This window comes from Aythya marila (genome assembly GCF_965140915.1).
Source record: "Aythya marila genome assembly, chromosome: 3".
In the NCBI taxonomy this organism is placed as follows: domain Eukaryota; kingdom Metazoa; phylum Chordata; class Aves; order Anseriformes; family Anatidae; genus Aythya; species Aythya marila.
This window is the reverse complement of record NC_139044.1, coordinates 25,658,281-25,677,977: the sequence shown is the minus strand read 5'-3', so window position 1 is coordinate 25,677,977 and position 19,697 is coordinate 25,658,281. Positions and strand designations below refer to the sequence as shown.

The 19,697-nt window shown below is 39.5% G+C and overlaps 2 long non-coding RNA genes across 3 annotated transcripts in view; one reads left to right on the top strand and one right to left on the bottom strand.

Moving 5' to 3' along the window:
* The window catches only part of LOC309876727, a 32,269-nt gene that overhangs the window by 8,391 nt on the left and 4,181 nt on the right, over positions 1–19,697 (top strand). The gene's annotated exons all lie outside the window — the stretch shown is intronic.
* LOC309876728 lies at positions 1,099–10,281 on the bottom strand. The gene is made up of 3 exons (XR_014317247.1): positions 10,180–10,281; positions 5,509–5,626; positions 1,099–1,139 (listed from the first exon to the last, which is right to left on the bottom strand). It is a non-coding gene; the product is annotated as an uncharacterized lncRNA (long non-coding RNA).

The window sequence follows — 19,697 nt, the reverse complement described above, 5'->3', positions numbered from 1 at the left end:
GACACATTCAGGTTTGTGCTGATTTAGCAGAAGGCAACAGTTTATTTGTTGTTCATCTCTTGTCCTGCTAACAAGAACAGATAATTTGCTAATATATTTTAGTCCCTGCCTAGTGATCCTAAAGCATAACCAGAGAATCACAGAATATCCCAAGTTGGAAGGAACCCACAAGGATCATTGAGTTCAACTCCAGGGTCCCCAAAGGACCACCCAAAAAATCAAACCATGTGTCTGAGAGCATTGCCCAAAAGCTTCTTGAACTCCGGCAGGCTCAATGCCATGGCCACTGCCATGAGGAGCCTGTCCCAGTGCCTGACCACCCTCTTGGTGAAGAAACTGTTCCTGACATCCAGCCTGACCCTCCCCTGACAGAGCTTCAAGCCATTTATGCTTGAATAATGCTTGAATATGCTTGAATAACGTTCTTCACTGATCTTACAAAACAGAATAGGTATATGGAAGGATAGAACTATCAGTGCAACTACAGCAGCACCAAATGCACTCTCCACTGAATTAAACTTTTGGGATGAGAGAACCAATACTGCTTTACCTCTCCTGCAGAAAAGTGCATCTATTACAAGACATGAAGACAAGCTCCCATTTGGGCCACAAAGCAGACCTTACTTATTTTGAGTTAAAGCCATGTAGGAGCCTAAAGAAGTGAACCACTTAATTTTTGCTCTCATCAGGTAATATTAGTTCTAAAATTGCTATTCTCTGTAGTGATACTGCTATTGCTCACCTCAGGCTAGCCCCCCAGCTGATAGGAGCAGTGGTTGTTGGGATCCTCAGTTGTATTTCAATGTCATGTGGCTGCAGGGGAAAGAACTGTGACCGCTCTGTACAGTGGCTCCTCCACTTTGGATCTGCTTTCAGAATTCATAAATACAATTGTTCAAAGGCAAGATAAAACATTCAAATGACACATTAATCCTAGCAAAGGAAAAGAAGCACAAAGCAGGGCATTAATGAGTCTTGACATAAAGCTTTGTCATTCAAGTAGCCGCATACATAGTTCTGCACTTCCTCTCCCCTCAAGTGCGATCTCCTGTTGTCCTTTTAATGTTTTTGCAAGATATCTCAGTTCTGCTGCAATTGCAGGTTCCCACAGTCCTTGAAGCTCATTATCTTCACTACTGCTGAAAGAAAGAAACAACACAGGAACTAAATATATACTGAATCTCAAGAAGGCAGCTATTTGCAGTGATACTTCTATGCATTTATTTTCCCTTGCAGTGCTTGCATAACCACCCCCTCTGAGCTCTGCCCATTGTGTACAAATGCAGCTGAAAAGTACTATCTGGTCCACTTCAAGTGGCACAGAAAGCTAGTTTTATCCACAGAGCAGTGCTTATTTGTTTTACCACATATGGCACAATACACAACTTTATTTTTTGCCAACTTAAAAGCAGAACCCTGAAATTTATGTAGCATGCTTTTGCCCATGCACCAAATGGTGTGGAAAGCAGTCATGCTTTATATCTGCTCCATTTTGAAAACCCATATTAGAGGAGCTTCCTGCAGATGGCAAACATCTTGGTCTCTGATTAGGGCTGGGAGAAAGTTGTTATAAGCAAATTTCACTTCTCCCTTCTATATTTGCTGATATTCAAAGCAACTGTTCTTGCTAGTCAGAGATAAAATGTTAACTACTGCTGTTCACAGTAAGTTTTGAGGATTTCAGGGTAGAACTCCAGTCAGACAGATGTCCTCATGGTTGGAACATTCCCCAAAAGGTCAAGAGAACTTGACTCTCTCAAATAACCAGGTAAGGAAGTGTATCACTTTGTATAGAAAAAATGAGTCAAAAGTGTTTAGTTGAGCATGGTAATGTAAAGGACTTGTATTAAGAGGTTTATCATGTCAATTTGGTTTCACAGTAGAAATACCATTAAAATGGTTTGATTTTTTTCTTAAATAAGTAGAAAAAAGTTAAAGCACATTAAACACATTTTTCATCTTCCATTGCTACAGTCATTAGAGAGAGCTTTCATAAGGGAAAGCCCTTCTACTTTGTCTTAAAGAGGGCAGTAAGTGTTCCTTTGGGACAAAATGATAGCTAGTTGAAATTGGTACTAGTCTTTAAAGCAAACCAAACAGAGAGAAGGGGAGAAAAGTACAGAAAATATGAAGAAAAAGAGCTGCTATTTTGGTGCATCTTACTTTCAACTCTCACTTGCACCTGGAAAACAACAGGCCCAGTACAGGGTCTTATCAACCACTCCAAAACCTGGCAAACTCCTAGCAGTGTCTGATGATTACAATGCTGCTTTTAGCTGCCCTTTTAGTCATGGGTTCATAGCAGTGAAACAAGACATGCCACAGTCTTAATCAGCTAAGTCACACCTCCTAGGAGAACACAGACACACAGAGGTCAGAAAAGGACCTCTAAGAAGAGCGTAGGAAGGAAAATGGACATGAGATAGGAGGTGATGGTGAAACTCAACTGTTGTCCATTATTTATATTCCAATTGATGTCATGGATTTAGCCTAACTTACGGGGATGATAATACCCTTCCTTCTTCCTAGCAGTGCATGGACAAGACATCTGTCAGGATTGGATGATAACAGTCCAGTCTCAAATGTGCCTTCATTTAATTTCAGCATTTGTGGACCCAAAGAATCAGTGGAAGAGAAAAGACAGTGGCTTTACCCAACACATGTTTTAGAAAGAGAAAACAGTCAGTCATGTTTTGATTTGTTTTCACACAGTGGAGTATTTTATATATTCTACTTCTTCATCATTAGAAAGAAAAAAAAGAAAAAAGAAAAAAAAAGTCAGTCTTGTTCAGACAAGCCAAAAGCAAGCAGATCATTGGAATTTTACTAGAGGAAAGATTTCAGCACAAGCAGAGATAACTGTGTCATTTCCCTAAACCTTGCAAGAGTAAGTACCTGCATTTTTCACAGAAGTAGAAAAACCCTAGTTTTCTGTTTTTTCAGATTTGTCCAGTAGCATACAAAAGCCAATAGTTAAAAGTCCAACAGGATGTACCCTTGATTTAATCTTGATCTTACCGGATCTTGACATAGTAAAGACTAGATCTAGAGATAATAAAGATTTCTAGTCACCCCAGTATTGCTATCAGTTGCAGTTTCTATACTGTTTTGTTGAGGTTCATTTGTTCAACTTTTAAAAGGTTCAACTTTCTTCAGGATATTACTTCACCACCCAGAAACTAATTGTCTCTTACAATTTTTTAAAACTAGTTATCAAGCTGAAATTATTTTGCCTTATTAATTTCTTTATTAATTCTTCTTAGTATGATAACAAATTTTTCTTTTAAGCATGCATTATTCAAGATATTACTACTGAATTTTTGGCAGAATACATATTAGAATTTTGTTGTTATACAAAGGACCTCCTCCTCCTCCTCTTATTCTCCTAGATGACTTTGAGATGATAAAGCTACCAAAGGGGAACTTGTGTAGAACGAAAAATGCAACAGAAAAAATACATGAATCAACTGATGTGCACAGCCCATGCCCCAGCAACTGGATGGCCTCACTAAGCATGTGTCTATTTTTATTTCAGCAGCTATATAAATATATAAGCCCCGTCTTTTTGACCAGAGTGTGAATCACAGAAACTACATGCTCCTGAAAAAGCCTTCTCTCACTACATTTAATGGAATACATCCAAAGTAGATTTCTCAGTGAGACTATGCTCCCATCTGCAGTGACATTAGCAGTAAAAAATACCTCTTCATATGCTTGCTGCCCATTTTCTAAAATGAAACAAAACTCAGTATGTGACCAGAAAAAGAAAAGCAAGGCAGAAAAAAAAGGCAATGCCATAGCTACCTACAGGGACAGAGCAGCAAGTCACATCCATGGGGTGAAGCAAGGTGCTATGTGAGGAAATAAAGCAGTCAGGCCTGCACTGAGCTGCTTTGAGAACCATGCTGGACTGCACAACTGTTCACAGAGAAGTACAGAGGGTAAGGAAAGCGACACTGTTCATGGATACCCTATATGCCAGGAAATTGGTTTTGCATGCCCCCCCAAATATAGTGCTCAGGCTACGAAACTCCATTACAGCCAATTTAAATACATGTTGATTGTAAGTTGGGAGTATATAGATGTACAGGGAAGTGTAACAGTACCACTGAAGATAGCCAGGGCTGTAAGGGGAACAGTTAGCACAGTACACTCCACAAGAACACTGCTACATAAGAACAGTAAAAGATAAACACCCCAATCTCTTTGCCAGCAGTCAGGCCCTGAGGAGGTGAGAGGAGATGAAGATTTGCTTTATGATCCAAATTCTGTTGGTATTTTTTTCAGTTTGACCCTGAACAGCCATAGAAAACTTTCTGTTCAAGCATCTGATGCTTCTTGGTATCACTATGGATAGCAATTCAACCATAACCAAATACATATCTCTCAATTATCTGACAACAATGCCTTAGATGAAGGTCTGCAATTTAAAATAGGGAGGGAGAGGGAATTGTTCTCCTGGTTACAGAAAGCCATCAGTGCAACACCCAGGAACATACCCAGGAACATCCAGAAGGATGCACAGCATCCTACGTTTGCACAGCACCTCATCTACTTCCAGTGGGGAGTGATAGTGCCATCCCATGGGAGCAAGATCAGACGCATCCATGGGCATTACTCTGATTCAACATGTCCTGAGATGCCCCAGTGAGATATATGCCCCCTGCAGTAACATAGCAACACCTTCCACCATTATTATTATTTTACCAGGAGCAGACTGCTCATCTTGGCCAATGACCTGGCATCTCACCCCCATTTGCTGCTTACTCCAGCTTTGATTTTCCTTGAGTGCAGATAGAACGTCTAGTTATTCTGGTTTGCATGTGAAAACCACAGAAAGAAGAGGTTTGCTCTACAGTTTGCATTAAAAGTTATGATTTGCTGTTTAACTTACAGTTTCGAGAGTATATCCAAGACCTGGAATATGAACAGTAAATCCCTTTAGTGTCAGCCATCACTTTCTCTCATTCCTTGATTTGCCAGAGAAGAAAAATGTCTTCTGACAAGAAAGTCTTAAGAAACCTTATATAAGAAAGCTTTGTAAAAAATCACATTTGTGCCTTGTGCTTATGTTCTTGTGCATCTGGTCCAATTGAAAGCAATGCATCAATAGCCTCATGTGATAGTATTTAAAAGTAGTAAGCATGGGAGTAAATTCCTTAGCTTTGTATGTTATTGAATCTAATGCACCAAGGTCTGATTCTAAAAGGGTGTCTCCTGCAATAGTTAATGCAGATATTTGAGCATTGCCATGCAAGTTCTGAGCAACCCTTCTGTTTTACATAACATTTCCCTTCAACACTATAGTATTCAAGCATTTCTGAAATGAGCAATGAGCTCTTGACTGGTATCTGTCACACTCAGTTCATTTGAGAGAATTAACACTCTCTACTGGAAAAATGGAACATGCAATTGTTCAGAATGGGTTTGACATTTTTTAAATGGCATTGAATTAAACAGCATTGAAGAGAGTGAGCGTGCCATGCACTCGGACTGAGAAATCATTACCTTTGTATCAGATCCTGTCTCCTGGAAAATTCATTTCAGAGGATCAGATGTGTTCACTGAACATCAAAGCTTTAGAAACAGTGCTAGTCTCTTAAGGTGATATCCTAGGGAAAAATCACTGCAAAGAACAAAACATTTTTATAAGTTAGGTAAGTGCTTGCTCCATTGGATCAAAGATGAAATTTGAAAAAAACAGTTTATATTGGCCATGAAGTTAAGCAGTGCTTTATACAGTTATACAGTGCTTTATACAAACCAGGAGGAAGTCCCTTGCCCCCCAAAAAACTCTCATGCTCTTAGTGTTTGTATCAAAAGAAGTGACGCCAGTTTGATGCTTAAGTAATCCTTCAAGCAAAGGACATTTAACAACAGGAAGACATGATACTGGGTCCTACAACACATACCAAAACAGTGAAGAACAGCAGTGTTACAGAGACACCAGAACAGCAGGAGAAATAAAATTGCCTGGAAAAAGGTTAGACAATATCTGAGAACAAGGTCATCTCAGAAACTGAGATGTGAACACAAATTTTGCTTGCTGAAGGGGTTTCATTGTACAGATGGTTAGTACTTCTGTGTCCCAAAGAGTGTATGCGTATACTGTACATGCTAGGTTCTGCTCAATAAAAAGTGTTTGTTTTTTTTTTCTACCTCCATTAACAGCCCACTTTTCGGTAAGAAAATTAAATTTTAAGATATTTGAGCTTACACAGCCCAGTCTCAGGTGCAAGAACTATAGCCAAAATGTAGCTCTCAGCTGTGCTCTTGCCTTCCCTTAGAGCTCTGACTAGGTAAGGAGCTGTAAAATTTCTTTCAGATGACTAGAAAGTTTATATATTTTGTGTGCCTCCTGGCTGGTACTATTCTCCAGATACCCATACACATATTTAGGGGTAGTGGTAAACATAAATCTCAAGAGATGAAATCTAAAAGTCTGTTATGCTAACTGATGGAAAGATTCCTTCTTGGTCTGGCTCTGTTGGCTTTTCTTTCCCTTTCTGTGTTACATAAAACAGCCTTATAGGTCTGATTCCATTTAGTTGTCACTTAGAGTGGATATTTTTAGTCCATAAATTTCAACACTATCTTGAAACAGTGTTAAGCTAAGGACATCCAGTGATATGAGTGAGTGTAACTTGACCCTGTTTTTCTAAACAACACAGATGCTGATAGTATTAATCTCTCTTTCTATACCTATGTTTTCAAACTGAAATCTTCAAGCAGAAAGTAATTCAGTAACCACTGTCCCTGGGTAATTATCAGACACCAGAATCCACTGTAAAGAAGATGCCAGGCTTCTCAGACATTCTGAAGAAATCCAGATTTGGAAACCCTCTGTACTAAATGGTGTTCTTGTCCACTAGTAATTCTGTCTTCTTCCCAGACAGAATTCTTTTTTCTCATGTTGTCATGCAATTTTTTAACTTTAGTCAGGAGAAAATTTCACATTAACCCTGTAACAACAGAAAGATGCATTTAAAAGAATCACAATAAATACACTAATGCTATTCAGACGTAGGATGATCTTTATTAAGATGCTGGAAAGCCTAAGAAAGGATGAATATTGACAAAAACAAGATTTTCACCTGTTGTACTCTTTTTCACCTTAAGGAAAGAAAATTTCATTCAGTTAAAAGAAACCTTTGGATACAATATAGCCCTAATTCCTTCAGTAATATTACATGTATTCAGTATTTAAATGACCAGTTTATCAAGAACACAAAGGCCTAATTTCAGAACTGGATGGCAGGTGGATATGCAATTAGCAGCCTACAGGGAACTGAATGCTGAACCTACTTAAATGACTGTTGTGATAAAGAAGTTTGACTGTCCCGTTTCTTTCCTTTTTGGACTTTTTCTACCCTTACAGTATCTCAGTACTTCTACCTACTTAATAAGATTTCTTGATATACAATGTCAATTTGTACCTTCTAGGGCTGTCACTCTAAAGTTTTCTATACATGACATTTACATACTTTTAGTATTTTATACCAGTTACTGTTTCAGACTGCCCACTTTGTTCTCCCACTCAATTCTGTACTGATTCATTATTCCAGTTTAAATTTTACCAGCAAATTTTTAGCTTTTTCCATCCTTAACTTTATTTCTTATGGTCAACCATACACATACATACTGCTGAATGCTAGAAAATCCATTTTTGTACTTGGCTTACAGCAACAATTCTTTTTATTTAATAATGTATTTTTGGTGACTGGTTTCATGTTTTCAAAGTCATTTTAGGAATCATTTTATTAGGAGCAGTAACTTATCACAAACTGAATCAGCAACCCTGTTTCTCTAAAATTGAGAAAGTGGCTGGCTATGCACCCAGCTTTGAGATTGAATCCCCTCTAGTTAGCCTTCAGAAACATTTTCCTAATCTGCTTGAATACCCCAGAAAGTGACACTTGATCAATGTCAAAATTCAAAGAGGGATGCCAAGGTCCCCAGGCATCTCACTGTCTGAATGGAAAAAAAAAAAAAAAAAAAAAAAAAACACACACACACTAAAATCAGAAACTTATTTGAATGGAAGGAAGCCTCTAAAATCCAGATTTTCCAAAACAGAAAACCTGTTCTACTATAGATAACAACATAAATTTAAGATAACAAAGTTGGCCAGAATATTACAATTTTATTCTGTTCTAGCCAGATATGGAAACAAACTCAATTGATTTTTACAGGTTTATTTTTTCCTAATTAACTTGGGCCAAAGTAAGGTCTCAGTGTCTGATATGCTGTTTCCTAGTTTAAACACATAGTACCTTGGTGTTCAGGCCTGGTTTTAAAGATGCTTAGACTTCAATGTTTGCTAAAGACAGCACAATCAAAGAAATGCATTCACCAAGACTGAACTCTAGATTTGCTTGGATTTTATATGATATCTGTACCTTCACAACTTCTGATGAATAATTGCACAGTGGAAAGTCATTGCAAATCTAAATTCTTACAGAAAAAAATGATTACTTTAGTTCTCAAAAGTTAGCTTAAGAATGTGAAGTCTTCTCATAGCAGCTTTTTTTTTAAAAAAAAAAAAAAAAAAAAAAAAACTTCTAATATCTTCATAAATCTAAGTATTTGATGGTCTCAGAGTGACCCTAAACAGATTTTGATGACTGAGAAAGCTAGTGAGCAAGCACTAGTGTAATTTGCTGGCCCTGCCTTACTTTCAAGTTACAAAAAATAAATTGCAGAACTGAACTGGCAGGGAAAATGTTAAGCTGGAGATTTTCAGCTGTGTCTTTGTCTGCAAGCACATAAAATGAATCATATTATGCATAGTCCTCTGCATTTCTGAGACAAAGTCATGCACCAACTAAAGATAGATTTTAATCCTACAACCTATGTGAGTTTCTAAGGAAGATGATGTAATTCAAGGAGGAGGTAATGGTATAATGCAGAATTAACTGGATAAGGTTCGACAGCCTGTAGAAGAGATGAGAGTAAACAATTTTAATAGTGTCTTCTGAGCTTAAAAAACACAAAAGCCTTGCTTTGCTTTTTTTGAAAGCTGATCATCAAGACTGCAGTGCTTTTTGACATTTTTGGATAAGTCCAAAACTAATACAAGAAAAGAAAAAAGAAAAAAGAAAAAAAAAAAAAAAAAAAAAGCTACACTAATTTTCAAAAGAGAAAACTTGCTAAAACTTTTGAAAAAATAAAATGTTGAAAAATTGGCCTCACACTAACCTTAGGGAATATGTATACTGCCAAGACTTTTCACACATACCCGTTTGCATGTTCTTACTGCACTTGTATTTTCCTAACTCTTATTGTACCCATCATAGTGGCAATGCTCATGTAAACTTGTTTTGCAGCAGCTTAGTCTTTATCTGATCTTCGCAGCTTGAAGGACTGGGAGTGCTTCTCTGTTTACTTCTCTGCTGCAGAGCCACAGTCTCTTCCAGCACACCAAAACTATTAGAATGATGAATTATCCATTCCTTTTGTTCCCAGATACAACCATCTTGGTTACTTGTATGACTAAATATTTGTTGTCATCTCACATTCGTAAGTATTCTACTGTGGCTGAAAGTGGCAAAACAACAACACATAAATCACAAGTTTTACTTTTCCATTCCATACACCACAGCCCAATAAAAAAAACATGATAGCCTGAAGAAGCTGAAAAGGAACACAGACCTTACAGCTCTGTGTTTGAGAGAGCAAATGCAGGTATTTACCAGACCACTGAAATGCTGTGAAGACCTTTTATAACAATTACTTGCTTAGAGCTTTTACTGTGTCATTTCTATTATGTCGAATGGAAGAGCAGTTGAGCTGCTGCCCTGAATCTCTCTCTGAGGAAGGATTTTTGTCTCTACAGACCATACAGGGAACCTCGCGCAGCTATGTTCCTAAATCAGGTGCCCGAACATACACAGTGTGACTGCTCTTGTGAGTAGGGTAACGAACTTACACCCACAACCAAGACAGCCTTTTTGCCATTTGAAGCAGAGTGCACTCTCCCAGGCAGGCTTGTTTCATGCACTGGCAGCATTCTGCATTCAGCTGAAATCCATGTGAGCAACATGGATCTGACAGAAAGTGCCATACAGTTGTTGCCTTACACAGCCAGCTGGGAGGCCAAAAATTGCACTCTCATGCTGATACACCACCCTGGTGCTACAGTAGGGTCACAGAGCCCCAAAGGAAAGTGTCTGCACTTACCCGGTCATGCCAGCTCACACAGCCTCCAAGAATGGGGCACCTCCAGGGTAATGTTACTGCGCTGTCAAACTCCTTCTCCCAGAAAAGCTGCCCAAGCTCTCAGCTCTGCTGCCAACGTGTGACTACATGCTGGGGTAACTGTAGGCTGTGGGATGGGCAAGCTCAGACCCTACAGTGGTGTGAAGGAGATGAAGCTACAGGAGAGGGGACTGTAGGATTCAGGGCCAAGGACTGATGTTTTACAAGGGGCTTAGGGGTCTCCAGGGATCTGTTGTACAGGGTTGCAGTAGACCCAGCAGCAACTGTATGCCCCAGCTTCCCTCTAGGCCTTGGCTGTATTCCAGCCCCAGGGACCTCCTTTGGGGAGCTTCCATGGCAAGGCAATGTCTGAACGGGAGGTGCTGCATGCCCCTGCCAGCCCTATGGGGCGAGGAGGAGAGTTGGATGATGGTGCACATGGCACAGTGCGCAGCCTCAGTACTGCCCTGCTGTCATCTCTCTCTTCCCCAGGGCCTGCCTTCAGCCTCACCTCCTTGGTATCCCTGGGAGCCCTTCTGCACAAGGAAGAGGAGAGGAGTCCTTGCACCTCGCAGGACTCAGGCAGCAGGGACACAAACCCACCAAGACCTATCTTGTAGCACTCAGCAGCAGCAGGAAGGGCAAGAAACCCTGGCTCAGGGAAGGAAGGTCCTCACAGCACTCCCAATTTCTTCCACTCTCCAGGTGCAAATTCAAACTAAAGCTCTCCCTCCCCTCCTTTTTAACCTCTGTCCCCTCCCTCTAAGGATTTCTTTCGTTCCTACACTGCAGTTAGTATTGATGATAACTCTCTGATACAGTCTGTCAGGACCCTAATAAAGTGAGGTTTAAGCATGAAACAATTCAGAAGTCAGTGACCTCGACTTGCACCAAATTTAATAATTTTTATTTTTTTAAAAACCATTTAAAAATGTCTTCTCCTTTCCCTGCTACTGGGGGAGAGTGGGTGGAAGCTGTGTGAGGTGGCTGGCTCTGTGCTGCGTCCCAAGTGCGCTATTTAGGGCTCGTTCTCATCGTTCTGGCAAGTTATTCTGCAGCTTAAATTTGTGAAATTTGTCTCCACGGTAGGGAGCTTTTGGTTCACTCGTGGCAAGTGAACAGAGACATATTGTGGTGTAGCATTCCTAAATTAGCCTGCCAAAGATAGGTACTATTAGGATAAAATAAGGAAAAAATTGAGCACTTTCTTGTCTAAAATTAGGCAAAGTGTTCACAGAGCCATTCCAAAGCATGATCCCCATTCTAAGCTTCAGATTTTGACCATATTGTCTGACTTCAATTTCACTGGGTGATTCTTGCACAGTAATTGCCAATGAAAAGATTGGTATCTTTTAGTAAATTAGTTGTATGCTAGAAAACTCTTACTATTTTAGCATTTGGTGACTGGTTCAAGTAATTACCCTAGCTGTAAAAAAAAAAAAAAAAAAAAAAAGGTGGAAAAAAAGTTCCTGTGAAAGTCACTATGCTCGTGAACTCTTTACATTCAGGCAGGGCTTTGCTATAGATCTCATCAGGAAGTCTTTCTTCCCACTGGAGGGTAGTTTGTAAATTTTTGAATTTTCTTTTGGCATTTCCTCCTTCAAACAATTCAGCACTACTGAAACCTCTTGCTTTCAGTGCTTAGAATAAGCAGAATGTGACAAAGGTCTGAGAACCTAAAATACTCATATACACACTATTTATTGCTGTTATACTTCATATTTACCACAGGTATTTTTACTGTGCTTTTTAATTCACTGCAATGTCATAACCAGAAACACAGTCCTTAGGTGTCGGTGTTTCAACACTCAATAAACATACTCAAAGGGCAATAATCATGGTATAAATCAATTACCTTTTTAGTCAAATAAAAGTCTACATCTGAACTGTGGACTTTTCAGCTAGATCTCATTACCAGACCTTTTAAGCAAACATTTCTAATAGCTTAACACATCACCAACAAGCCGGGAATATGAACGTTTGCAGGGTAACTTAGGTGTCCTCTCAGTGTCATTATACCTTCAGGGTTAAATAAATTTCAGTGAATAAAAATGTTTAAATAAATAAAAATAAATTCCAAATATTTCAGCAAAATAAAATTAGTCCTCACACCTTGGCCACCTTCCTCTCTGCATCTATCTTTTATATGGTTAACTCATAGCAAGCAGCCATAGAGTAAAGCAAGACCAGGTTATTTTTCAGCTGCTCTGGCTTTCTAGGCAGAGCAGGGAGAGGGTTTGCCCTGCAGCATGGGGGCACCTGCTCACAGCCACAGGCACCGGCATCAGCAGGGGTGAGAGCTGAGGCTGGGGACAGAGCCAGCCAACGGCAGCACCAGTAGGTCGCTGGCAGGCTCCCTTTTGCACAACCTGCTGTGCATTAGTGTAGTCTAAATAAGCATTTGGCAAGCCTCACATCACCTCATACAAGAGCATCTCCTTCCTTAACGTCATTAATTCTGTGCTAAATACATCTCATTCCAAGTAGGAACAATCAGGAAGGCAAAATTCTGGAGGGGATGGCACAGAGGAGCCTCCAGAGTTTGGCTAGACCTTACCAAAACCATTCCAGTGCTTTCAATAGGATTACCACTGTGCAATGGAAATGAGAAAAATGGGATTATAAGTAGTCAAAAAACACAAATCTGAATGTGACCTGAGTCAACTCATTACCATGTTAGGTTATACTAGGAGTATATCAATTCATCTTCAAGCTCCTATAGTTTGTCTTCATTACTGAACACTACAATTGCAGGACAATCTTCCTCATATTTCCATTGTAAGCTATGGTCTTGCAGTAGACAAGTATGTACTCGATTTTAAGTTATAAAATATAAGCAGCTTTAAAAAATGAAGAATGTAGTGAACTCTTATGGTAATAAGATCACACATGGAAATTAAAATATGCAGTTTCAGTACCTGAGCATACCTCAGAACAAGAGAGCTTGGGAACACAGAACTCAAATGGCATTTTCTGAAATAACTAGAATAATCTAAAGGTACAGCTGAGCAGATAACAGTTCAGGGGATATTCGTAGAAGATGCTAAGATGCCTGTACTCACAGTTTCCATACAGATAAATAAAAACCTTTATTTGTAGTCAGCTAGAAAAGGAATTAAACTGTTTATCTGACTACCCATGCAATGTTACATGCATTTATTAGTCTGTTTACCCTCTGATGCTAAGCAGTTTCTCAAACATGTACCTGACAATGCAGCATGTTCTGTAAATTTGCAGTACCTTTTGCAACATCAAAGATGATGAAGGAAACAAAAAATAGAGTTGCTATCAGTGGAAACCAAATCTTTTTAGTTTATGGATGACAGGAAATCTTCCATAAGGACCTTGGTAATTAAAATGTCAACCAAGTTAGATTGTTCTTCCTGTGTGAATGACATCTCTTGTTAATTATCCATTCTTTATATGGCACTTGGATCCTTCAGACAATCAAACGTAGCAAGGCTAAGTTCACTCTCCAGTAGAAAAGTGAATCATCCTAATTAACGTTTGTTTCAAGAGGCTAGTACTGTCCAGTCCACAAGCAACAGAGTACCCCCGCTCTCCCAAAGCACGTGAAAACTTGTAAACCACGCTTAGCTATTCTCTAAGGGCATAGAATATAAAAGCTGTAAACTTTCAAGCTAAACAAAGGATTCTCACTTTTTATGAAGAATATTTATATTGATCAACACAAGCATTGGTGAGTAATTAGACTGCTCCTCTAGCTCTCCCTCATGGAGCACACAGCTATGCTTGTAGAAAGGCACACCTCCTAAACGCATATGTAGAAATTGCAGTCAGGTTGTCCAGATTAAGCAGAGGTATTTCAACTTTTGTCATTTTGACAACACTAGGCAACTATAATATACCTGAACCATAAGGCGACTCCTCCAAAGCTGATAGTCCAAAAGCAACCACTCCTTTTGTAGCCTTGCTCTTTTCACATTGTGCCTACACAGTACTTACCTCATCTGATCATATAAATGCTGTCCTGTTATCTTTCTGACGGCACAAAACATTTTATGCTTATACATCATTTTTCCCTCAAGAAGTCACTTCTTATTATTATCACGCCTTTGGAAATACAACATGCTTGACTATGCTTTATGTCTGGTAATCTAACATCCACTGTTCGTGAATTCTAGGATTAAAGAAATATGTAGCAGATTTCAGATTGTGGGATCAGGAATAATTCCACTGGCTAATAAAATACAACCTGCAGTACAGTATATCTGGCTCCTGCAGAGTAACTGGGTACCTGTCTTAAGCAATGTTTCACTTCACTGAGAAAGGCCAGTTTGGTTACTCTCTACTAACAGAATGTATTATAAAGCCAGGCCAATTGCTTTCTGAAATGGATCAGGTTTACATTACAAATTATAGCACAGCCTATGTTTGAGCTTTGATTAAAGGAGCAAAAAGATTATACAGACTACATGAATATTTAATTAATGAGTTGTATTCATTGGCTTAACAGGGCCCTTTTTGGGGCTCAAATTGGAACACAAATTGGTGCCTGGCAAGACAGCTTAAGTGCCTTGTCACAGCGTTACCCAGCTGCTGAGTCCCCATTCCTTCCAGCAGTGACATGTCTCCATGCACCACACTATCCCAGTTGCTTCTGCACGCAGAACTTGCACAACTGCTGCAGCACCTCTCTGTCAGCAGCTAGGGAGGAATCCCAAAAGTAAAATTCTTGCAAGCTGTTAGGAAGAGGCAATCTGCTTCTGTGCTGACAATTCTGGATTCACAGCAAATCAGTAGAGAGGTCATCTGGGAAAAATGGACTTCACTGATCTCTAGCTGTCAGGCAGGGCAGGTTTAAACTGTACATCTGTGCAAACCTGCCTCTCTTCCCTATGGTCAGACATACAGCCACACCGAGTCTGAACACACCAGGAACTGTATCCTGCAGTCAGTGTTGAGCCCATTTCCCCTTGCAGCAGCAAACACGTGGCAAACATGCACCGAGCCAGTCTCTGGGGGCTCCTGCTAGGACAGCCCAAGGCTGGAGGCCACAGCGAAGAGCTGAGGAGAGGCTGGGCTCCAGATGGCTCCACAGCATGGCCACCCAGGCATTGCACCATACACTGCAGCCAGCAACATGGTCCTTGCTCGGCAGGTACCCCAGGCTTTTAGCTGTATCTGACCTGCACCTAACGCTGCGCTATTCAAACAGCCCAGTTCTGCAGCTGGGATGGGGGTGTGCTTTAAACATGGCCTCATAGTTAGCAGGAGCAGATCAGGAATACCTTCTATAACATGTACCCATGCCAAGATGGCTGTTGAATTTCATGGGTATTACACAGCCACAGGTGAAAACCATAACAGCTGATGAAAACATTAGTTGGACTGAAATATCACAGGCTAGTCAGGAAACTAACATTTGAAGTTATAGGCATAGGAAAGGAGTGAGGGAAAAAACAATGAGCAGGCAGCATTCCCTTAACAGCTATAATTCTAATATTTACATCAAAACATTGAATGTTAATTAATGGTTTTCACACAATATCCATCAAGCAAGACGCACACACTACAGCACAGAAAAAACCTCCATTGCAAATATTAAAAAGTTTGTGATGGTTGTGACAGAAATAGACATACAAAGTGCCTCAGTTTCTTCCTCAGAGGAAATAGTCATGATGCTGCACACACCAACTTTCCTATGTAAAATGTCTTTCAGGGAGAAAAGCAAAAACACAGGTTTCTTCTTAAATTAACTGTTTTGGATTGTGCATGGCTTCTCAAACTTACTAATGCTAAGGGCTGCATTTAAATTTAATGCCAGTCTCATGTTCAATTTCCTCCAAACCCATAATAATTATTAGCTTTGCAGTAAATAAAGTACTTCTTACATCGGGAAGGGACAGAAAAGCAATCCATGCCTTTCCAGCAATTAGTGAATACAAGCTTTGAATATTAAGACACCTTTTTCCAAAAGGGCTCCCTGTAACTCAGCTGCATAGAGATGAACACTTGGGTTGTTCCCTTGCTTGCTTGGTCTCCTTCGTCTTCCAATGCCTTCAAGTCCCCAGGCAGTGAAGGAGTAGGACACAAGCTCTGTGCAAGAAGCCACATGCCCAGTGGCTCCATCAAGAGCTGCCTGGGCTCTGCTGCTTCTCATCCCCCTCCAAGGGCTGTGGAGATGGAACTGTTACGTGCCACAGCTACCTTACCAGGGCCTGGGCTGGGCAAGGGTGTTGTGTCAATTTCCCACTTGAACTGTGAAACCAGCCAGTAGCCAGGAAGTTGTTTTATCATCCTTTACCATCACACTTCATGAAGAAAAACAGCAGCTAATAAAGGCCAAGACACACAGTGGGTGGATGGATCAGAAAGACTCCCACAGACAATACAGCCTGACTGCAAAGCACGGCCTCCTCACAAGTGCTGGCATTTGCAACAGAAGGTAGCAAAACAATACATCTGACTTCCAGACTTCTTGGCAAATAAGCATGGGTGGAAAAGAAGGACTGTAATAGGCTGGAAGCTAAGTAAAAACTCCAGTGGCAAGAATGGAAGTAGCAGCAAAAAAATGATGAGCAGACTGCCTAGTTGTAACAAAGTGTACAGCCATTAAAAGTACCATGAGAAAATTAAAGAACTTGCTTATAAGCAAGGCATATTGTACTTACATATCAAGAGACAACAGTATAAAAGATGTGACAATACTGTGATTTTGCTGATATTCATAGAATTACATAAAATACATGTTTAGGAGGAAATTTAGCAAAGAGGAGCTCCTTTTTCAAAAAGGCCAAGTGAAACTACGACAGCATACAGAAAGCATAATGCATCTTTCACATAAGCATCAAAGACAAAGTGCAAATATCTCACTAAAACAAATAGTGTTTTAAAATCACAAGAGGCTTGGAATCATTAAAATGTTTTTTGTAGCAATATGTTAACTGCTGGCATTTGCCTATCCTTGTCTGCTGCATCAGGCACCTTTACACGCTCAATCATTCAGACTGCAATACAGAATCAATACCCAGGCTGCTGATTTTGTTCAGCTATGTCCCTCATATGTCCCTGAGATGGATGCTTACAATTGATCATACTGGACCCGTGACTGAAAAGCTCATCTCGTCTTGGCTTGATAGGCTACCATTTTCTGTCAGCCAAGTGTTTCAGAATGAAGCTAAAAATTACTTTCATAGTCCCAGCCATCTATCTCAATGAAGCTGAGCTACTGAAGGAGGTTTAAAAGCACATCCTGTTAATCCTCAAGTGTTTTTGACATGATTTGAACACTGAATTTTCCTTCCAGATTATTGCATTAGGGCTGATCAAAGTTGTGTTTGAGCTAAGCAGCATTTTTTCCATGGGCTTTAGTAGCAGCTGGATCAGACACTAGAACTGCTTCTAAGAGGCACTCACTTCAACTCCCAGGCAGTGATTATGACAGCAGACATATGCTAATCAAGAACTGAGAATAAAACAGTACCATAAAAACTCCTTTCACTCTACTCCCTCCTCCAACTTACTTGGAGCTGTAAGAAAATGCAGGCTAATTGAACCAGTTCATTGAGTGGTAAAAAATGCATCAGTAACTGGAGACTTTGTGGGGAAGAACAAGTATTTTAAAGTTCAAGAAATTGCAATGTTGATCTCCAGTGTGGTGCTTTAAAATCTTTTTGAAAAATAATGCTGGAAGTGCACATCAAAATCTTCAACAGAATCCATGTCAGACACTTCTTGGAGAATAACAAGGATATGGATGCGGCAGCAGGATTCTGTTGTGGGAGAAACTATCAAAAGATGAGGCAAAGCATGAAAAAATACTGTTGATCCAACAACTGAAAGTCTAAAATCTTCTTATAGCCTTAGCTGACTGCTGCTTCCAGTTTTACAGCTTCTTCACCTAATGTTTAACTGAAGAAGACAGCATTCAGTAAATACACAGTACACTCTTACATCATATTAAGTTCCCAGTGTCTTGCTTCAGTGCTTCTCAATTTATGTGTATAGACAGTACTGTAACAAATAAATTAAAGCTTTTATTCCTTTAGCTGCTCTGAGATTTGAGGAACAACATTTGAGGAAGAGGAACAACAAAATTTGATGAAGAAAGTTAAAATTTAAAAAAAAAAAATCAAATGCTTACATATATTTCCTAAATGAAGTATGCAAAGATGATCACTGTTTTCTAAGCAGCAAACTTCTTGACTAATGAAGTTGTTCTGCAAAACCTTGACTGAGTAAAAGTGTCAGATCAGGTGTTGATAATTAACTCTCATCTTGTGAGCCTTAGAGAATATATTTGCTATACAACAGTATTCTGAAGAAAGCCATCTCTTCAGTTACAGAAAAACTTATGAAAGCCAAAAATATAGTAGCGAATAGTTACTGCAAAGCCTCATTATAAAAGCCTGATTAAATGGAGAACCTTGTATCTAGCAAAGCATGAGGACTCCTCAGTAATGGTTTCTTGAAATAAAAACAGCTGAACACAGACAAGATTAAGACAACAGTTGAAAACACATCCTAATCAACGACAATAGCCACAGTATACCGTTTACCGATGTATGTCTAAAGAACAATTTACTAAGTAAGTCTTGGCCATACAGTGCAGCTTTTTTTCCTCTTACCACCTGTACCACTACTGCCCTAATACAGGGAAAGATACATACATATTTGTTCTCACAAGGTTGTAACAGAAACAAAAGTGTAGGAGTCTACCAACCACAGAGAACTGACACCTTTTTAGACCTCACATTTTTACTCCACTTGTGAAGCTCTACCTAGATTTCCCCAGTTGATGGACAGATTGAAAGTAATGAAGTTGTCCACTTCCTGGGAAGAGAACATTTGGCAAGAACCTTGATGAAATTCAGCAACAAGAAAAAGTAATATGCACTTTGTTAAAAAAAAAAAAAAAAGGAAACACACATAGACAAGATATGCTGCTCACAGGACATCAGAGTGCTGAGTTACATCTTCACACCTGTATTGTGAGGTAGGAGAAGAGAGAAAGAGTACAGACTAAGTACATGAAAATAATCAAATAAGAACAAAACATCCCATGAAGCTACACTCCCACACAGGAAAAAGAAAAACTGATCTGCAAACACCCTGAGTAAAGAAAACAACAAAAAATCCAAGATATATGGACACCTAGATCAGACAAATATTGCACTGAGGTCTACAAGCAGAGCTGATGCTCAATACTGCACTGAGGTCTACAAGCAGATACAGAGCTGATGCAGAGTTTTAACATCTTTGAAATTCCTGGGAAAAGAAGGATGTTTGATTTTCCATGTATCACAACATTTTGCCAGACAGTGAACAGCAGCATTAATTGAAAACAGTCAAAAACTTTCACCTAAGTAAGGATTCCAACAACTCCCAAGAGGTGGTTTTGTTGGTAGTGGTGTGCTTGTTTGTTTGTTTTTTCATCTTTTTTCAACAGCTTGCATCTTACTCCTAGCAGTAAGTTGACTACAAGATAAGTATTGTTTCCTCCTTTTTCTCTCTCTCACACACACAAAAATGTAACT